Below are 10112 nucleotides of genomic sequence, written 5' to 3'. Positions count from 1 at the left end.
GTGGTTGCATACCTAGGCTGGCCGGCAGCCCGGTGCGGATTGGACTCAGGCCAAAGATGTATAATACACCCTCCAGCAATAGCTTGTGAATGTGATATTTCTGATCGGCCAGCATGGAAGTCACATGGAGATAGTCCGAGCGGCTCTTATATCACTTCAAGTCAGGCTAAGGCGCCACTTCAAGTTGCCAATGGGTCGCGAACTCTGGCCTCTCGGGGAGACGCATGAAAAGGAAGTATTCTTTCCAATGTTTATTAGAGGTCGACATTTTGTAAAAGAAAAATAGGCCAACCCGGGACTGGAAAAGGAAGGCCCCGACTTATATTGTTTGGGGTAATAGAAGTAATGGAAGACCCGAGGAGTAAGAGGGATGTCGTGCAGCCAGAACAAGATGGTGACGCCGCACAGCAGACAGAAAGTGGTCTCTGAACAGACAGATTGTGATAGAAAGAAGAAACAACGGAGAAATGCAATTGAAAGAGCGAAAAGACCACTGAAAGGCCACCGAAACAAAGAAAAACAGAGGCAAAGGGGAGAGCTTACTAAAAAAGGAAGAGATCACCAGGGAAAGAAATGCAGGGGGTCGTCGGAGCGAAGGGGGCAGAGGAGCAACGGTCGTCGAAAACACAGAGGAAGATGCAAATACGGGCGAGAAGCCGATGTTATGGGTTTATAAACGATATACTCAGCCGACCAGAGCCGTCCAATCTAGGTTGTAAAAATCTATGCGAAGATACGATCATTGAATTTAAACCGCCAAATGTTGCCATCAATACCCGTCGTGTCAGACGTGCGGCGGCTGTGGGCGTGACACGTGGCGAGCTACCATAGGTCGGCAATTAAGGCTGGCATGGGAACTTGCTCCGCCTTAATGAATGGAGATTTGTATGCTTCCCGAGAAATCAGGGTGGCGTTCAGCCAGCCTGCGTTCACCCGGGACAGACGGAGGAAAAAGTCTACAAGTGTAAGCCTTTGCTCGCCCGATCAGATCAAAGGAGAGTGCTTATGACTAAGCGACCACCTTTAAAAGGTCGATTAGCTAGGGTCAAGCCTGTCCTAGTCAGTCCATACAAAAAGGAAGGTCGATCAGGATGGAACTTGATCATGCAATAGTCCAGTCAGTCGGACCACGACCTCCTTCGACTAGACTTGAAGGAGAGGCATGTAATGCGGTGATAAGGAGAGGCCCACCTTGGGAAAGGTCTTTGCCATAATGGAAGTCAAAGTCAAGGCAGTCAACGCCCCTTATCATAGGTCAGGCGGGCAAGTGGTTCGCCCGACCGAGATATAAAGGCCCGATTCGACATCGTCACTAGCTCGGCCACCAGCTGAGCTAAGACGCTCAAGACAAGAATGAACGCCAAGTGTTTGCAGAAGCAAGCCGAGCGGCTACCCCGCTCGATTTTACATCAATACTCAGATCAGCAGAGTAGAGTCATAGTCTGGCAGACCACGCATGAACAACGCTAACACAACCAAGCGGCTATCCCGCTCGGCCAAAGTGCACGTATAGCAGCCAGACAGTGGAAGTATCGGTCGAGCGGCTACCCCGCTCGACCAAATAATAGATTCAACAGCTAGACAACGGAGACTCCAACCGAGCGACCACCCCACTCAGCCCCGTTGTAACGCCCAAAAATTCTCAAAACTATTTTAGAAATATTCTATGATTTTTCTGGAATTTTAGAATATTTTTATGGAATTTTTTAGAGTAGCGGAGGTAGCAAAAATAAATAGAAAACGAAAATAGCTTACGCGGGAATCGAACCTGAGACCTATGAGTCTTATGACTTATGGTGAACCTTAGTAACCAGGTGAACCCAGCAGGGCCGTGCTGAAAGGAAGGGGAACCAATTATATTTAAGTTTCAGTTAGGCAATTTAATTCCTTAATAGAAATAGGAATTAATAAGTGGGGAGATAGAATTTTTAATCGGCAACTCCTCCTCCTCACCCTAACCTCACGCCGCACCTCTCCCTTTCCTCCTTCTCTCGGCGCCAACCACAAGAAAGAAAACTAGGGTTCCTTTCTTAGGATTCCAAGGACACCTTCCGACAACATCTCCGACACGAGGACGTTCCTCTCCGCGAGAAGAACGCATAGACGCGAGAGGATCGTCGAAAGGATCGTCTCCACCAGAAAACCAGTGACTAGATTCGTAAGAAAACTAGCGCAGGAGGTAAGAAACCCCTCACCTACAGTATAAGTAGCTTTTCGTACGATAGAATGCTTTTAAACTAGCCATATGTAGATTTTTCGACGCATAGGGTGTATTTAACCCTCCTCGCAGATTTAGGGATCTAGTTGAGCACCTCTAGATGGGCCAGACACGTTTTCTCCTTTCAGTTGGAGATTCTAGACATTGTCGGGTGCCTAGAGGTGATCTCCCTAATAGAGGGGAGAGTTGGAGCACACTAAGTGTTCGACAAGATGCTTAGCTCAGTAAAATGCTACAGTAGGCATTTTTAATAGCTCAGTAAATGCAATAGAAGCATTTAAAACAGCTTAGTTAGTCTTGCTACAGCATATATGAGACTATGGTCCAATGGGTGGGCACCCACAGTCGCCTCTAGGTTCAGATAACCTAGTAAAAGCAAGATAAATTAATTAGCTATGATCCAGTATTTTACTTTCAGTAGGGGCACTGTACAGGACTAGATGTCCTTGGGCTGGGCTCCCATAGTCGGTCCCTAGGTTTAGATAACCTAGTAAACCTTACTAAATTCCGGATTTGCAACCCCGGGTCTAGTTAAGGATGCGCGCATAGCATGTACAGTTGCCGGGCCCATTAGCAGTATGATTATGTATTTTAATCTATTATATTATTAGCTTTTCAAAACTCACAAAGATCAGTTATGTTAGTTGAGTTTGAATTCAGTTACAGTCTAGCTTAGTTCATGTTCAGCTCAGTTCTTCTTTATTGATACACATGATAGTTTATGGTTAGCTTTGTATGCCATGCTTTGGTGTTCATGATCAGTGATTTCAGTATGCCATGTTTTAACAAGTTTAACATATGTTTGATAGCATGTTTTTAAAAGCATAAATGCATCGCATGCATGTTTTAGTGAGTTAGATGGTTTCTTACTAAGCGAAAGCTTATAGATACTTTCTTTTCCTTATACTGCAGATAAAGGTAAAGGAAAGATGGACTAGCGGTGGCTGGAGGGCAATGCTACGAAGATAGCTTACGCGGGAATCGAACCTGAGACCTATGAGTCTTATGACTTATGGTGAACCTTAGTAACCAGGTGAACCCAGCAGGGCCGTGCTGAAAGGAAGGGGAACCAATTATATTTAAGTTTCAGTTAGGCAATTTAATTCCTTAATAGAAATAGGAATTAATAAGTGGGGAGATAGAATTTTTAATCGGCAACTCCTCCTCCTCACCCTAACCTCACGCCGCACCTCTCCCTTTCCTCCTTCTCTCGGCGCCAACCACAAGAAAGAAAACTAGGGTTCCTTTCTTAGGATTCCAAGGACACCTTCCGGCAACATCTCCGACACGAGGACGTTCCTCTCCGCGAGAAGAACGCATAGACGCGAGAGGATCGTCGAAAGGATCGTCTCCACCAGAAAACCAGTGACTAGATTCGTAAGAAAACTAGCGCAGGAGGTAAGAAACCCCTCACCTGCAGTATAAGTAGCTTTTCGTACGATAGAATGCTTTTAAACTAGCTATATGTAGATTTTTCGACGCATAGGGTGTATTTAACCCTCCTCGCAGATTTAGGGATCTAGTTGAGCACCTCTAGATGGGCCAGACACGTTTTCTCCTTTCAGTTGGAGATTCTAGACATTGTCGGGTGCCTAGAGGTGATCTCCCTAATAGAGGGGAGAGTTGGAGCACACTAAGTGTTCGACAAGATGCTTAGCTCAGTAAAATGCTACAGTAGGCATTTTTAATAGCTCAGTAAATGCAATAGAAGCATTTAAAACAGCTTAGTTAGTCTTGCTACAGCATATATGGGACTACGGTCCAATGGGTGGGCACCCACAGTCACCTCTAGGTTCAGGTAACCTAGTAAAAGCAAGATAAATTAATTAGCTATGATCCAGTATTTTACTTTCAGTAGGGGCACTGTACAGGACTAGATGTCCTTGGGCTGGGCTCCCATAGTCGGTCCCTAGGTTTAGATAACCTAGTAAACCTTACTAAATTCGGGATTTGCAACCCCGGGTCTAGTTAAGGATGCGCGCATAGCATGTATAGTTGCCGGGCCCATTAGCAGTATGATTATATATTTTAATCTATTATATTATTAGCTTTTCAAAACTCACAAAGATCAGTTATGTTAGTTGAGTTTGAATTCAGCTACAGTCTTGCTTAGTTCATGTTCAGCTCAGTTCTTCTTTATTGATACACATGATAGTTTATGGTTAGCTTTGTATGCCATGCTTTGGTGTTCATGATCAGTGATTTCAGTATGCCATGTTTTAACAAGTTTAACATATGTTTGATAGCATGTTTTTAAAAGCATAAATGCATCGCATGCATGTTTTAGTGAGTTAGATGGTTTCTTACTAAGCGAAAGCTTATAGATACTTTCTTTTCCTTATACTGCAGATAAAGGTAAAAGAAAGATGGACTAGCGGTGGCTGGAGGGCAATGCTACGAAGATGTGTGTGGGCAGGAACTTGGAATAGAGATCTTAGGGAACTTTAGTAAGCTTGGTTTAAACATTAGAACTTTTCAGTGTTTTAGCATTTTGCACTTTAATATGTTAATTGCTATGAATTAGTTAACCATGCACTCTATTATGCTTAGAACACTATTTTTATGATGTTAGAATGTTAGTTATTATTGTTAGGATGTTCTTAGTCATTTTTGAAGTCATTATGTGTGATTTGGCACGAGACAGTGCTGAAATAAGATCTTTGGCACGAAATCAGAAACTTGAATCGATCAGCTGATTGATTCGAGGGTTTCCAATCGATCGATTGATCGACTGGACAACTCGTCTCGCGAACAGTAGGCATCGGGATCGATCAGCCGATCGATCCAGTCAATTCCGTCGCGAACAGAAGGCTCGAGGATCGATCACTGGATCGATTGACCAGTCTGGATCGATCAGCCGATCGATCCAGAATATTGCCCCAAGCACAGTAGCGTGCTGGATCGATCACTGGATCGATCCGACATTCCAATCGATCAATGGATCGATTGGGAGGTCTGATATCAGCGGGAAAATGTTTAAGTTCAGTTCCTTGACCATGGGGAAGGTAAAACATGTTATGAATAGTTAGTTTACACCCCTTAGCATGTATAGAATCAAGAAATGTTAGTAGTTTAGAAAAATTTTAATTAGTACAGCTTCCGCACTTAAATTTAATGATGGTCATGGATTAGTTAGCACAGCATAATGTGACGATCGACCTTACAGCTTAGTTAGTAGAAGGTGGGTCGTTACAGAGTGGTATCAGAGCAGTTCTCATACTTCCTACACACACATCAGCATTGAACCTGCAGCTTCCAAGTAAGAACATCTCTCACTTTCTTTATGCTTCTTGTTTCCATGTTTAGATATAACTACAGCATGCTTGTTTATGATGGTAGTTAACATGATAACAATAGTTACTCCAGTATGTTTGTATTAGTTATGTATGTCCTTTGTTCCTTTAGAAATGGCACGAGGACGCCCAGCTAGAAGGGCACCAGCTACTGAGCCCCAGCACGAGGCAGGCAGTTCAGTGCCTCCCCCAGACCTTACAGCACTAGTGGCTCAGTTACAGCAGTAGCTAGCTGAACAGCAACAGGAAATAGCCACCTTAAAGGCTAGTCAGCAGAACACTCCCACTGTCACCCCGGAGCCTAACTTAGCGACACCAGTGGTCTTAGAGGTTCCACCGGTCCAGACTGCAGCACCAGTAGCCCCAGTAGCCGGAACGCAGAGAGAAGCCTATCTGATCCAATGGAAGAGAGTCAAGCCAGAGAATTTCTCAGGCAGCAGTGAACCATGGGATGCTCAAGCTGTTGGATTTTTCGGGCCGCGAAAATCGCTTTTCGCGTCGCGGAAACCCCGAATCACCCAAGGCCAACGGATCCGTGAAAGGAAAACCGAATGAACTTACGAGTACGAGTTTCAAAAACCTTTTTAGATCTACTCCTAGATCTATGTGTTGAGAACTTTTACCTTTGAAGTGTGCCCTCGCAAAATTCCCGCTCGTCCAAGGTACGTGTCGGATCTCCAAAGTATCAAGGTAGATACTTCTCTAGTGATATCCACACGAACAAGGAGTACTCTCTAGCACTCAAGGATGGAGAAGAAAAACCCCAAGTGTGCTAGCACTCTCTCTAGGGCTCTCGGATGGGAATGGAAGAAGAAAGGAAAGCAAAGAAGAGAATACAATACACTCCTCTAAAATATTACCTTTCTTCTTGGACTTCTTGGATTAATTACTCAACCACCTTCACCTTCCCCTTGAAACTCACGACAACAGCTAGAGAAGGAGAAAGAAGAGACCAAGGAAGAAGAAGAATCAAGCATTCAACACACATAATGCCACAAAATCAAAACCCCTCCATTGCATTAGTGTGGCCGGCCACACAATGTAACCCCCCCATTAATGTGGCCGGCCACATTAAAACCAAGGGAAGAGTGTAACCCCCATGAGGTGGCATGCCTCATGAGGTGGAGGTGATGTGGCAAGGATGAGTCATCCTTATGATGTGGCAATACATCAAGTCAAACTTAATGTTTCAACTTCCATTTGGTCAAGTCAAAATTGACCAATTTCTTCCTTGTTGAGTTAAATCCAACCTTTGGTTCAAGTCAATTTCAATTTAATGAATCTCAATTCATTAATATAAATTGACTCAATGAATCAAATTTAAATTAGACTCATTCAACAATTGAATCTAATTGAGTCTAACTCAATAAGTCTAATTTGAATCCAATCTTTGGTGCATCATATGAACCTAATCAAATTGGTTCATCATATGAACCCAATCTCTATCCACTTGTTCTTTGTGTGTGACCCAATAGGTTCTTGTAACATTGACAATGTTTCTAAACTCCTTTAGAAACATAAGCAATGAGCGGCATCTAGCAATACATCATTGCTACCCAAGTTACAAGAAATGTTGAGATCCAACATCACCTTGTGACTACTAATTGTGACTCCTCACAATATGTGACATTGTCCTTCTATCCTAGACATCTAGATTGATCAATATGAGGCATAGACCATGTCATCCTCTAATCAATCTAAATCTTGAACTCCAAGTAGACTCACTCGATCAAATGAGCTCAACATCTAATGTTGACTCATTTGGGCATGGCCATGCACTTAGTGGTCTCACTCTATCAAGAATACCGATGTCGCTTCCGTCATATGGGAGGGATAGATCCCATCTACATCACTCACATCCCTCTACATAATTCGTTATATACCCAGTAATCACCTTTATAGTCCACCCAGTTACGGGTGACGTTTGACGAAACCAAAGTACATAACTCCTTATGTAGGGATCCATGGTGACTTCAGGTCTAAAGACTAATAGTCATACTAATAGCCACATGAGAAAGTATATGACACTCATATAACGATCCATGATACTTTCTCATGGCGGGTCATTCAGTATACATTCTCTAATGCATACCCATGTGCCAGCTTGATATCTCTATATCCATGACTTGTGAGATCAAGTCATCGAGCTGACCTACATGCTAGTCTTATTGTATTAACATTGTCCCTGAATGTTAATACTCGACTAGGAATGATTTAGAGTAGTGTTCCCTATATCATCTCACTATCGATTCAACTAATCGATTGATATAGGTATGAACCTTTCTACTCAAGGACGCTATTATACTTAGTCTATTTGGTACTAATACAAATAAGTATAATAACCAAACAAATTCCTTTATTAATATACAAGAATATGATACAATGAGTCCATACAATCATCAAATGATTGGCTCTAGGGCTCTAACTAACAATCTCCCACTAGCACTAGTGCCAATCAGTATAGGCTCTAAGGCCTAATGACCTAGTGTGACTATCATGCTTTCTCTGTGCCAAAGCCTTGGTCAAGGGATCTGCGATGTTAGCCTCTGTAGGTACTCTGCAAATCTTCGCATCTCCTCTATCGATAATCTCTCGAATGAGATGGAAGCGCCGTAGTATGTGCTTGGTCCGCTGGTGTGAGCGAGGTTCCTTCGCCTGTGCTATAGCTCCATTGTTGTCACAATAGAGCTCAACTGGTCGATGTTAGAACCACCCCAAGTTCGATGAACTCATGATCCAAATCGCCTCCTTCGCCCGATGCAGAATATACTCGACCTCTGTTGTAGAATCACCATCTTGTGTCCGCTTCGAACTCTTCCACTCACGGCACCACCATTTAAGCAAAACACGAACCCCGATCGCGATCGGTAATCATCCCGATCGGTCGAAAGTCGGCATCATTGTAACCCTTTACGGTTAGCTCATCATTGCCTCCATATATCAAGAAATATTCTTTAGTCCTTCGTAAGTACTTAAGAATATTCTTGACCGCTATCTAGTGACTTTCACCGGATCTGACTGGTACCTGCTCGTCATGCTCAAAGCATACGAGACATCAGGTCGAGTACATAGCATAGCGTACATGATCGATCCTATGGCTGAGGCATAAGGATCTGATCCATGCGGTCTCTCTCCTCTCTAGAAGAGGGACCTTGAGTCTTCGAAGACTCACGCCATGTGATATCGGTAGAAAACCCTTCTTGGAGTTCTGCATGGCAAACCAAGGAGTACCTTGTCAATGTATGTACTCGACTTAGGCCAAGCAATCTCTTAGATCTATCTCTATAGATCCATATCCCAAGAATGCGGATGCCTCACCTAAGTCCTTCATTGAGAAGCAACTCCCTAGCCGGTCTTGACTCAAGCATAGGGATGTCCTTCCCAATGAGTAGTATGTCATCCATATACAATATGAGGAAGACAACTATATCCCTACAACCTTCTTGTAGACACAAGGCTCATCTTCGTTCTTGATGAAACCAAACTGCTTGATTGCATCATCGAAACGAAGATTCCAACTCCAGAAGCTTGCTTTAGCCCATAAATGGACCTATGCAGCATGCATACTGCTAGTATCTTGTGGATCTACAAAACCCTCAGGTTGTGTCATGTACACATCCTCGAGCGGGTTTCCATTCGAAACGCGGTTTGACATCCATCGCCATATCTCATAGTCATGGTAGGTCGCAATAGCAAGCATGATCCGAATGGACTTAAACATCGCAATCGGAGAAAAGGTTTCATCATAGTTAATACCATGAATCGCTTGAAACCTTTAGCTACCAAGTGACCCTTATAAATAAGTCCATCCATGTCTTTCTCTTAAAGACCCACTTACACCCAATGGGTTTTACCTTCGTGGATCAACCAAAGTCCATACTTGGTTGGTGTACATGGATTCCATTTCGATCTCATGGCCTCTAGCCATTTCTAGAATCTGTCTCATCACAACTTCGATAGATGGTAGGCTCATCCTCTGAGCACAATGTCATCATGGTCGACAAGAGAAATGAGTATCTCTCAGGCTGACGACGTACCCTATCAGACCTGCGAAGAGGTATGTCTACTTGAACCGGTTGTTGTTCCTCAACTCCTTGTGCTATTGTCCACAACACTTTGTTGTTCCAGTTCAATTTCCATCGAGGCATCAGTGCTATTGTTTTCATCTTGAACTTCTTCAAGATCGAACGCGCTCCCACTAGTCTTTCTAGAAAAACCCCAGTCTTTGCCACAACTACCTTGTGCTGACTGGGAATGTAGAAGTAATATCCCTTAGTTTCCTTGGAATATCAAATAAAATAGCACTTGTCAGATTTGGGTCCTAACTTATCTGAGACTTGACGTCGAACGTAAGCCTCACAATCCCAAATCCTCATGAAAGACACTTGGGCATCTCTCCCAGTCCATATCCTATATGGTGTCTTTATCACGGCCTTGGATGGAACTCGGTTGAGAATGAAAGCTGCCGTGTCTAGAGCATATCCCCATAGATATGTCGGAAGATCTGTGTGACTCATCATAGATCGTACCATATCTAATAGGGTACGATTCCTCCTTTCAGATACACCATTCCACTGTGGTGTTCCAGGAGGAGTGAGTTG

Source organism: Zingiber officinale, chromosome 4A (assembly GCF_018446385.1).
Source record: "Zingiber officinale cultivar Zhangliang chromosome 4A, Zo_v1.1, whole genome shotgun sequence".
In the NCBI taxonomy this organism is placed as follows: domain Eukaryota; kingdom Viridiplantae; phylum Streptophyta; class Magnoliopsida; order Zingiberales; family Zingiberaceae; genus Zingiber; species Zingiber officinale.
This window is presented reverse-complemented; position numbering follows the sequence as displayed.